We start from the raw sequence: 12,830 nt of genomic DNA, 5'->3' as shown, positions 1-12,830 counted from the left end.
CCCAAACAGTGAATGCAATCAAGAATTTCTTGTTACTACCATTATTTCCATGTACAATCATCTATGGTACATACATTTACCGATCCTGCATGCTCTGGTGTTCTGTTCAGTGGGCATGCTTCCAAACAAAAACTTTGCTAGGTCTTACTTTCGGGGGAGGCCTTATATTTAGCAATTCATCAAAACCTTTACTAGGTCTTACTTTCAGGGGATGTCTTATTTTTGGGGAAACAGGGTAGATCCTTTTCACATGTACAGGTTTCAAGCCAGGTGTCACCCATCCTATATCTGTGCAATGATGTCAGTTCAAAACTTCAGAGCATTGCTTTCAACTCAGAAGTGTATTTGAGGAACTGGGGTGATGTAGTGAGCCTATGACATATATCAAAGTAATACAGTAAGTTTTCCAATTTGTAGGGGTCAAGGCAAAGCATGACCTTGATAGTGAAAAAACCTCATATCTCTCTAGGAATCTCCACCAGAGGTTGAACATATAGTAGTCCCAGAAGACCAAGAAATTCCTAAAGTGTTCTGTCTAGCTCTGGATCCTTCTGGACAAGTTTATGGTCCATGTTCAACAGACCTAGGGGTTGTAGGGGAGAACATATTAAACAAACCCACAAATCACTCCACAAAGGTTAAACCTGCAAATTTGAAGGGCTGACCATATAGTCAGATGAATTTATTTTCTAAGCACTCTCAAAGATCCAGATTTGTCAAGTTCAAGTACAGTAGTTCTTCAACAGGCACTCTTAACCAGCCAATTCATGTTACCTGATCTGTTAGAGATTGTAGCAACATTGATAAGAAAAACCGACGTTATAACTTTAATGGCTGTAACAGCACCTCATGTAGTAAAAGTTTTCCAAGTTATAAAGCTTTGAACTCATTGCCACCATATATAATATCAATATCTCAAGTTTTGTTTGCTAAAGTGATTCTGAGGACACATTGTGTTAAGTTGGCACTTCTTTCCCTTGCTTATGGATGGTTACAAAACAGCAACTGCACTCAACCATCATTATTTATAAAGATTATATAAGGATTATATAGTTGAGGCTGAAATCCTATAGTTCCAGGCATACATGCCAGAGATCCCCTCCTGTCCAAAGCTACCTTTTTGAACTGCCCCCCTCAGAAATACTAATCTGGGCTGGAGGATTCTGGGAGTTGTCGTGCAAAAAGTAACTCTTCTGAGCTAGTTCAGGAACAACAGGAAGGAGCAAATCGTTCCCGCTCTCCTAAAACCCACATTTTGGTGCTGTCTGGAAGCGCCCTAAGAAAGAAGATAGAAGAACACTGAATTTGCATGATGCACACCTATGAATACACGTGAAAATTTAGAAATTATGTCCTAGGGCCAGAATATAAGAGGAGAACCCAAAGGGCATCAGACATGCCTGATGCACACTGGAATTCTCCGGCTAGTGCATAGATTAATATCTTCACAATTCACTATGAAGGTTTTGTTATATTTCTGCAATATAACTATATATTCATAAAGTTATGAACCATGCTTTTTGATGTAAAATCCGGTCATTATCTCTCCCTCTCTGGTCCCTTTACATCCCACCTTCTTCCCAATAATGGAGCTTGAGGGAGTTTACAATTTCGTAAAAGCAGTACAGATTAAAAACTATACCGAAGCATAATATAAACATATGATTTAAAAAACAATCTATTGCTAAATTATTCCTCATGCAAGTCTAATTGATTCAGTGGTTTGGATGAACAATTGGATTTGGGCCATTGACCCAAATATAATATGTACCTTTTAAAGAATTAAATTTTAATCTGTGTGGTTAGATTTTTTGTAATGTCTTTGTATTTTGACTGTGCTGTAACCTGCTTTGAGCCATGAGGAGAAGCAGGTAATAATAATAATAATAATAATAATAATAATAATAATAATAATAATAATAATAATAATAATAATAATAATGTCATTTCACCATAATGGGGAGGACTATGCCCAGCTAACCCACCTGAAATTGCCAAGTGCTGATGGCTGATGGGCAATTTCATCCCCAATCCCTCATTGTCAGGCTCACTTCAAAGGACCAGTTTGAACGCAGATCAAAGATAGCTGCTCTCAAATCCAATCTTTATTGAAGAATACATGACTTTGGAAAAGTCGGGAATGACCTAATGTTTACATACAATCATTTCTATCACCTCTGTCGTAACGTCACACCACACGTAAATATCATCACCAAATCCCACCCCCTGTATCACATTACTATTATTCCCACACATTCTACCAATTATAATTGTTTATACTTTCAACCCCGAGTTCCCAGGCTCTTCTATCTTCTTCTGCCAGGTGCTCCATGAGACATCCGGAATTATTTATGTTATGACTCCAAGTCCAGGGCTTGGAAATTCAGCCCTGGGACTTGGTTCCATGACATGGCGCCCCCTTTTTCTCCATCCTCCTCTTCGGTGCTGCTTTCATCACAATTCTGAAATAAATCAAACAATAACTCTATGTGTCCATTTTGTCCAAAGTACCCATATACTTTTTCAGTAAACTGCGATGGAATACTGGGTGTATTTTCCCTAAACTTTTTGGCAAGGCCAATTGGAAAGTCACTTCGTTTATAACACCCTGTATTCTGAATGGTCCAATATATTTGGAGCCCAGTTTTCTCGAAGGTAGTCCCAACTTGATGTTTTGTGTACTTAACCATACTAAATCTCCTTTCTCCAATTTTTCGCCTTCCATCCTTTTTCTGTCTGCGAATGTTTTATACTTTTTGTGTGCTTCCTTTAAGGATGCAGTCACTTGACTCCAACATTCTAGCATTTGAGTTTTCCATTTCCCTGCCCCTGTTTCTTCATTCTCTGTCCATCTTGGCAATTGGGGCAGAGGCTGTATTTCATACCCGTAAACAACTTCAAAGGGGGTTTTATTTGTTGCGGAGTGTATAGCCGAATTAAAAGCTAGTTCTGCGAAGGCTAGCCATTTAGACCAGTCATTCTGTCTCATGTTTGAGTACATGCGGAGGAACTGTCCAAGCGTCTGTTGAGTACGTTCTACTGCCCCGTTTGTCATGGGGTGAAAAGCAGAACTTAGGCTCCTTTCTGCTCCTAGCATTTCCAAGAATTTTTCCCAGAATTTTGCTGTGAACTGAACCCCTCTGTCACTGACCACTCTACTGGGACATCCATGAAGTTTATAAATATGGTTTATGTACAATTCAGCCAGCTTCTCTGCCGATGGTAGTTTCGTCAGTGCTATAAAGTGGGCCTGTTTAGAAAACAGGTCTAATACTGTCCAAATATAACGATGTCCCTTGCTAACCGGCAGTTCCCCCACAAAGTCCATAGCCACACATTCCCAAGGTCTGGTAGGTTCTGCTACTGTTTGTAATAATCCCATTGGCTTCCCTCCTCTTGATTTATTTCTGGCACAATCATCACATTGGACAACATGATTCTTTATGTCCTTCCTCATCCCAGGCCACCAACAATGTTTTGCTATCGCCTTTGTTGTTTTTGTAATCCCTGTATGACCAGCGCTCTGGTTATTGTGAAAACGATGCAAAATCTTAATTCTTAATATTGCCGGGATATACAGTTTCTTGTTCACAAACCAAAATCCCCCCTTCTGCTCCCCCTTTTCTGCGTTGGATGCAATCCACTGATCTCCTTCGTATGACTGTCTCAGCTCTTTTCCCCAACTATTTTCCTCGTCAAATTCAATCATAGCAGTGTTCTCTCTTTGGGTCTGCGCTCTTGTACTGACAGCTAAACCCCATTGTTTATCGGAAAATAATGTTCCCTCTTTTGTAGTGGTTATGCCCTCGTGTTGAGGCATGCGTGAAAGAGCATCTGCCAAGACATTCTGTTTCCCTTGGAAAAACTTTAATTGGAAATCGAACCTGCTAAAGTATTGTGCCCATCTAATTTGTTTAGGGGACAATTTTCGAGGAGATTTTAAATACTGGAGGTTCTTATGGTCAGACCAAATTTCAAATGGGATTCCACTCCCTTCGAGGAAGTGCCGCCAGCATTCTAAGGCTTTTAATATGGCTAATGCTTCTTTTTCCCATATGGGCCAACATTTTTCAGTTTCACTGAACTTCCGAGACAAATATCCACAAGGTTTTAAATTCCCATTTTGATCTTTTTGCAATAGTACTGCCCCGTATGCACAGTCTGAAGCATCGCAATGAATTATGAAAGGGCTCCGGATATCGGGGTGTTTTAGGACAGGTTCTTCTGTGAAGCGTCCTTTTAGGGTTTCAAATGCCTTTTGGCATTCTGGTGTCCAACTCAGTTTGGCGGCAGGAGCTTTCACTTTTGCTGTCTCCCCTTCCCCTTTTGTTTTTAAAAGTTCAGTAAGGGGAGCGGTTATTTGCGCAAAGCCTTTTATGAACGATCTATAAAAATTTGCAAATCCCAGAAATGATTGCAATTGTCTCCTTGTTTGAGGTACTCCCCATTCTTTTACGTCTGATACTTTAGACGGGTCCATAGCTAACCCTTCTGGAGATATCCGGTACCCTAGAAAGTCAATTTGAGTTTTATTGAATTCACATTTGGACAGTTTTGCATACAGCTTTGCTTCCCTTAGTCTTTGCAAAACTTCCCAGACCAATTCCACGTGCTTTTCCTTATCCTCGCTCACGATCAAGATGTCATCCAGAAATATGAATACTCCTCGGTACAACAATGGGTGCAGTATTTCATTTATAAGCTGCATAAAGCAACCGCCGCCATTTTTTAACCCAAATGGCAAAATTTTATATTCAAAATGGCCGAATGCGCAGGAAAATGCAGTTTTCCAAGTATCCTCGGGTTTGATTCTTAATTTATGATATGCATCAATTAAATCCAGTTTAGTAAATATGCTCCCTTTCTTCAATACGGTAATTAAATCCTTTACTAAGGGCATAGGGTATTTATTGTCCTTAGTAATTGCATTTAAATTTCGATAGTCAATGCACAATCTTAGAGAGTTGTCTTTCTTTCTCCTAAATAACACTGGGGCTCCGAGAGGAGAGTTGGATGGCTTAATGAAGCCTCGCGCCAGGTTCTTATCAATATATTTCCTCAATTCCTCCTTCTCCTGAACAGACATGGGATACACTTTTGGTTTTGGTAAGTTTGCTCCTGGGGTTATTTCAATTTCTACTTCTATATTCCTCTTGGGAGGTAATTTACTTGCCTCTTTCTGATTGAAAACATCCACAAAGTCTCTGTATTCAGGTGGCAATAGCTGTGGGTCTATTTCCCCTGTTTCATCTCCCTCGTCCTCCTCTGCTGCTATTTTGCTTATCTCCCATTGTGTTTGTTGCTCTTTAAATGCCAGGCTCTTTCCTCTCCAATCTACTTCGGGATTTGCCTGTTCGAGCCATGGGATCCCTAGTATGACATTGTATGTGGCAATAGGGGCTATCACAAAGGATATTCTTCCTTCCCATTTGCCTATTTTACATGGGACCCCCCGTATTTCCTTCGTAGATACCTCTCCAGCAGCAACTGATCCATCTAGCTGCGAAAATGCAATCGGGGAGTCAAGCAGCGTCTGCCGGCATTTTAGCGCTCCTGCTAATTCCGGAGTTATAATGTTCCTAGAACAACCGCAATCCACGAATGCCCTGCAGGTGGCCCGATTCTCTAATCCCGATAGGCAGATTGGCACTACCAGCATGCGTTTGTCTTGACTCACCAGCCTCTCCGGAGATTCTGGGGCTCGCACCTCCTCCTCCGCTCGTCTCCCGGCTGCTGGCTTGGGCTTTGGGGGTTTTGGCGGCTCCCCCTTCCGGGCCCAACATTCTGCTGCTCGATGGCCCGTCTTCCCACATACAAAGCATCCCGGCTTGGGTCTGTTGTCGTCTCCTTTGAAGGGGATCCCCGGCCTCCCTCCGGGCCTTTCCTGCTTCCTCGTTTCTCCTCGACCCCTCGCCACCGGTCTTTGCTGGCCGCCGCCGCCGCCGCTCCGGAATCGCTTTACTTGGGCCAGGGTGGATTCGACGCGCCCTGCCAGTTGTATCCAGCCCTGAAGTGTCTCTGGATCGTCTCTGTGCGCCGCCCAACTAAAAACCTCGGGGCGTAGTCCCTCTTTGAATATCTCCACTTTGGTCACTTCAGACCACTCTGGTACCCTTTCTGCGAGATGGAGGAATTCCTCTGCGTACTCGGGCACCGTTTTGTCCCTCTGCTTTATTCCTTTAAGCTGGTCTCGAGCCCTCAATTGCTCTAGCCGGTCTCTGAACCGGTTTTCCAGTGCGGTGAGGAAGCGGGGCACTGACCTCAAGCACGGGTCGCGTCTGGCATGTAGTTGCACATACCAGCTGGCCGCTCCTCTCTTTAGTGTGTTGCCGATGGCCCGCACCATGCTTCCTTCGGAGGGGAATGTGTGTGCATTGTCCTCCATGTATCCCCTGATGCCAATGAGGAAAAAGTTCAGTTCAGATGATTCCCCTCCGTATTCCAGTTTGAGCTCTTCCCTCCTCTGCATCCATTCTGCGGCCCGTTGATGCTGTCTGGGAGGCATGGGGAAGGGTTGCATCGGGTTCCCTTGGACGGCCCCTTTGAACACGCCGCGCCCCATCCCGGCGGTCGTTCCCCGCGGCTCCCGAAACTCTGCCGCTGCTGTCGACCCTTCTCCCCATCCGAATGCGGGCCTCGCCGTAGCCCCCGCACCTCGCCTTCCTTCGTCGTACGGCACATCCTCCTCCTCTTCCTGGATCTCCGGCTCCTCTCCGCCTTCCTCTGCTAATCCACTGGACCCGATTCCTGGTCCCAGTGGTCTTTCCACCCCGACGCCCATTCGGGGGGTTGGGAGTCCTGTTGGAGTTGGCGGTCTCAGAGTTCCCAGAGCTTGCTGGCGCTCCACCTCGCGCGCCATTCTGTCCCGGAACTCCAGTTCCTGCCAGTATTCCTCATCCCCCTCGCCCCTCGCCGCCACGGGGCTCTGCGTTGAGGCGCGCTGGCCCCTCTGACTCCAAGCCCCTTCTTTACTTGGCTCTCTCTCAGCGCCATATCGGGTGGGCTCCTTCTGGAGATTCTCTTCCAATAGTGGCACCAATCTCCCCACGGTTTCCGACAGCCTGGATAAATTAGTTTCCAGGATGGATAACCGCAGGGCCACGGTCTCCGGCATGCTTCCTCCAGATCCCCAACTGGTTTCTGCAGCCGCCGAGACGCCTCTTCCTCCTCTGGGAATCCTCTGGGTCACGCCGTTCGGCCTGGGGTACCCCGTAGAGGAAGCTATGGTTTGCAGCGTTTCTTCCCCCAACTGCCGGGCCCCTGGCAAAGGCCTCTCTGCTCCATTTAGGCTTTGATCGCCTTCTCCACTCATTATCACTTCACTGCGAATCCGCAGGAGGGTGAGAACGGGATTCCCGACTTAAATGTCAGGCTCACTTCAAAGGACCAGTTTGAACGCAGATCAAAGATAGCTGCTCTCAAATCCAATCTTTATTGAAGAATACATGACTTTGGAAAAGTCGGGAATGACCTAATGTTTACATACAATCATTTCTATCACCTCTGTCGTAACGTCACACCACACGTAAATATCATCACCAAATCCCACCCCCTGTATCACATTACTATTATTCCCACACATTCTACCAATTATAATTGTTTATACTTTCAACCCCGAGTTCCCAGGCTCTTCTATCTTCTTCTGCCAGGTGCTCCATGAGACATCCGGAATTATTTATGTTATGACTCCAAGTCCAGGGCTTGGAAATTCAGCCCTGGGACTTGGTTCCATGACACCTCATTTTATTATTCTTATTGTTAAGTCAGATTTGGACAGGACTGGAAAGATATCCAGGATGTCCTCCGTAAAATAAGGCACATAGCCTCCTTTTTCCCCACTATGTGTAGTGTCCTCACTGTTCATGTGAGTCTTCGGTACAGGGAATACAGGGCATTGGCCTGGAAGGCAATATATAAAATATTACTACCTTCCTGCTTCTGGTCAGCCAACCAAGTAAATAAAGTAAATGGAATACTTCTGGGAATGGAACAATTATATTTGTATTAAAAATGCTCCTCCAGCACATGTGTTTCCTCCATAAAAATATTACCAGAGCACTGTAGGGAACTGCATTAGCAATTGGCATGCTACTACTGTAATGAAGAAAAAAAGTGTGAAATTTGTGTAGGGTCTTTGTCTCCCTCTTTCTTCATACCTAACAATTGCTTCACTTAAGTTATCCAGAAGTCTTAACAGCTGTCAACTGTCGTTTGGTATTCCACTTGATTCAAGTTAAGCCTGAGCTTGGAACAGTTTTCATTTTGAATATACCTCATTGATTTTCCTCCCAGAACCAAAGTTCTGCAGGGAAAAATAAATCAATGTCCAAATATTTGAACAAGAACAAATTGTAGCAATATATCACCTCTTGTACCTTATAGGTGGAAATTCTATAGCTGCCTACCTTTGAATGATTCTCACTTAATTTAATGGATTTTTTTTCCACAGCCTAAAGGCATCAGATCTGCTAAGCAGAGCCAGCCTTGGTTAGTATTTGAATAGGAGACTGCCAATGAAGATCAGGTATTGTAAGCTATATTTCAGAGGAAGGAATTTCCAAAACCACTTCTGGGCTCTCCTTGCTTGAGGAAGTCCAGTGAAATTCATGGGATTGGCAAAAGTCAACAAGCAACTTGAAGGTACATACGCACAAAGACAGGCATATAAAACTGCAGTATAGTTCTGAAAGGGAGCCCCCGGTGGCGCTTCATGCAGTCATGCCAGCCACATGACCTCGGAGGTGTCTATGGACAACGCCGGCTCTTTGGCTTAAAAACTGAGATGAGCACTAACTCCCAGAGTCGGACACGACTGGACTTGATGTCAGGGGAAACCTTTACTTTTATCTATAGTCCTGAAAAGTAACTTTTCTCAGTTCTGGGCATAACTAATGAGAACAGTTTCTTATTGTTGAATAATGTCACTGAAAAAGTGAAACAAAACAAGCTTGAGTTGAGAAAACATTTCCCTTAAATCAGATGAAATATGTAATTTAGCAGACTGGGCACAATTGAGCACAAAGGAGAGCACTTTGAGAAGCAGCTGCTATGGTGACTCAGCAGCCAAATTGCTAATGGTGATATCAGGGGCAGAACTGACTTCTTAAAAAATCCAGACTGCCATATATGATAGCAAGGAAAGGCAAGTGTGAGAAGAGTTTGACTTGTTTTGTGACAGATAAGGGAGAGAAATAGGAGCATCTCTCTGAAATGCATTATCATTGTGAACTGCTTTTTGTTTACCACCTTTTTGCAACCCCAAGTCAAGCTGAAACTTTTCCTCATGTGGAATTCTCATTCAAATACACACAAAGCCATTCATTCATTGTTGCAATGATCACATTTGGAAATAGAAGTCTTAAAATATAGCTTTTTTTTTTTTAAATAGTTGTTCTGGGTAAAAAGTTTGAGTTATGAGTTGGATCCCATCAAAGCTCCCAGCTCATGTAGAAACTGGGGCTGGAAGATAATAATTGGAAAAAGACTAGGAGTGCATTTACAACATAAGATTAATACAGTTTGATGCCACTTTAATTTTCACAGCTCAATACTATGGGAGACTAGAATTTGTAGTTTGTTTAAACTAGTGTTATAATTGTACAATTGATTTTACTTATACTTATTGCTACCTTGCACTCTAACCCTGGGAAGAAAGCAAGGTATAATTTAATCACACACACACACACACACACACACACACACACACACACACACACACACAATACACATACACACAGCCTTTCTCTCAATAGGGGTCCTAAGGCAGCTCAAGAGTAAAGCAAACCACAGCTAATGCACAATGGTTTTACTTTAAAAAAAGCCAATTAAGCTATGCAATTAAAACAACACTGATTTTAAAAAGCATCAAAAACATGACAGAAGAGAAATACAGCACATACACCTTGTTAAAAGACCAATTAATAGCCTAGAGAAAAAGGGATTTTCCTGCCTGTAAAAAGGTGAATAGAGAGGTGACCACACTAGTCTTCCATGGGAGAGAAGGCTGGGAGCAGCCACTGAAAAAACATTTTCATGTGTATAAATCAACTGAATGAGCCAATAAACAAATATGGAGGACCAGTGAAAACTAGGAATCCTTTCACAGAGGAATAAAAGTGTTTTCCACAAATATATTTATATGGGTCAAACACTTTAGTCCCATCCACTCTCTCTGCTAACGGTAGGTTGTTAGATGTCCCTTAATATAAGGGATGTCCCATTTGACAGCTGGGGAGTGTTTTCTTTTATACAGAGTGAACAGGATGTCAAAACTCCCATATTTTGGGGTATATTGATTGTACTAATTTAACAGAGAGCTACTTGAGTAGGTCAACTGAAGTCAATACTTTCATTTGACATTTTGGCAAAACAAAAACTTGTTTTGATTGTCAATAACAATACGGTTCCTTATTGTTATTTTGAAAACCCGGAAACACTATCAAATGGCAGGCAGCTTCAACTATTTTTCCATGTAGAAAATGTTTCCATGCGATGCTGTTTTTCTGTACAACACACTCAGTGCAAATGTAGATTTCTGAGCAAAATAATCCCATTAGTTTAAAACTGCCATAATACTGTTACCTACCTGATTTTTTAAAATGAAGATTAACCTGATTGCGCTATCATCCTGCCTCTTTGAACCCCATCATGATAAACACATAAACTCTATCGCAACTGAGACTTGAACCTTGCTGGTTTTGTCTTGGAGGAGTATCACTGTAGTAGAAGGCACTACGATATACTTGTTAAAAAGAGAGAAGAGAAGGCAACCTGAAATTGGAGAGTGAAAGAGGGAGAGGAAGATATGTTTAGACCTGGAAATGTGTGTTTTTTTTAATTAAAAAAAAGGTTGGGTGGAAAAAAAGAGACAAAACAATTAAAGTTTTAACCTCTCCCCTTTTTATTGTCTTATGTGTAGTCTAATTAACTAATTCTTCTGAAGTTACATATGACTCCCAGGAAACTGAGATATGTTAAACCTCATGACCCCGAGGTTTCCATTGAGATAAATGCTACTGGGAAAAAAGCAGGGAGGAGTACCTGGAAGGTGGAACAAAGTGACAGGGTTCACCTTCCATAAACCCCTGGTTGAAACCAGCAGTGTCCATAAAATATGCTTACAGAAGAAATATCCTCAGATCAATGTTTTTAAAGCACTCTTTCTCTACAAAATAATACTCACCAAAGCTTTTGATTACCTTGTATTTGATTGCTCTTTTGCTTAAGAAAATACCACTAAGCCTTATATTATCTTGTTTAACAGTAGTCTCCTGGCTCAACTCTTGGCTGACTAGAAGCACGTATGCAAAGCGATATTGTAGAACTTTTGAGGCTGAGAGAAAGAAGTTTATAATGTGTTTATAGATGGACTCTGTTTCGTCACATGCATGGAATGAAGTGCATTTATGTCCATGAATAAGCAGGTGTGTGTGTGTGTGTGTGTGAACAGTGCGTCGTCTTCATCATGGAAAGAAGTGACAAGTGGAGTGCCGCAGGGCTCCGTCCTGGGCCCGGTTCTGTTCAACATCTTTATTAACGACTTAGACGAAGGGTTAGAAGGCACGATCATCAAGTTTGCAGATGACACCAAACTCGGAGGGATAGCTAACACTCCAGAAGACAGGAGCAGAATTCAAAACGATCTTGACAGACTAGAGAGATGGGCCGAAACTAACAAAATGAAGTTCAACAGGGACAAATGCAAGATACTTCACTTCGGCAGAAAAAATGGAAATCAAAGATACAGAATGGGGGACGCCTGGCTTGACAGCAGTGTGTGCGAAAAAGATCTTGGAGTCCTCGTGGACAACAAGTTAAACATGAGCCTACAATGTGATGCGGCAGCTAAAAAAGCCAATGGGATTTTGGCCTGCATCAATAGGGGAATAACGTCTAGATCCAGGGAAGTCATGCTCCCCCTCTATTCTGCCTTGGTCAGACCACACCTGGAATACTGTGTCCAGTTTTGGGCACCGCAGATGAAGGGAGATGCTGACAAGCTGGAAAGCGTCCAGAGGAGGGCAACTAAAATGATTAAGGGTCTGGAGAACAAGCCCTATGAGGAGAGGCTTAAAGAGCTGGGCATGTTTAGCCTGCAGGAGAGAAGGCTGAGAGGAGACATGATAGCCATGTACAAATATGTGAGGGGAAGTCATAGGGAGGAGGGAGCAAGCTTATTTTCTGCTGCCCTGCAGACTAGGACACGGAACAATGGCTTCAAACTACAGGAAAGGAGATTCCACCTGAACATCAGGAAGAACTTCCTCACTGTGAGGGCTGTTCGGCAGTGGAACTCTCTCCCCCGGGCCGTGGTGGAGGCTCCTTCTTTGGAGGCTTTTAAGCAGAGGCTGGATGGCCATCTGTCGGGGGTGCTTTGAATGCGATTTCCTGCTTCTTAGCGGGGGGTTGGACTAGATGGCCCTTGAGGTCTCTTCCAACTCTACTATTCTATGATTCTATGATTCTATGAGTAGTAGAAATAGACAATTTGTGGTGAGAAATTCTAAACAAAGACCAAAACCAAGATGGGGAGATGACCACATGAATAGTGGAAGGAGTTCTTGGATTGGCTCAATGCATGGAATCATGGGAGTTCTAGTTTGGTGAGGCACTGGCATTATTTTGCAGAGAAGGTGTTTTTACTGTGATTTTAATTGGTATTTATCTCAGTCAATTATTTTATCCTGTTTAAAGGCTTTCATTATTGTTCCATCACCAGAGAAGTTCCCTATTGATAATTTTCGGGTCTACAAACCAGTGGCACTCCTTTCCATCATCATGAAGTGCCTTGAAAAACTGGTCTGTAGGCATAACATTTCTTGTCTTCTGTA

The sequence above is a fragment of the Anolis carolinensis genome, chromosome 1 (assembly GCF_035594765.1).
Source record: "Anolis carolinensis isolate JA03-04 chromosome 1, rAnoCar3.1.pri, whole genome shotgun sequence".
Taxonomy (NCBI): domain Eukaryota; kingdom Metazoa; phylum Chordata; class Lepidosauria; order Squamata; family Dactyloidae; genus Anolis; species Anolis carolinensis.
This window is presented reverse-complemented; position numbering follows the sequence as displayed.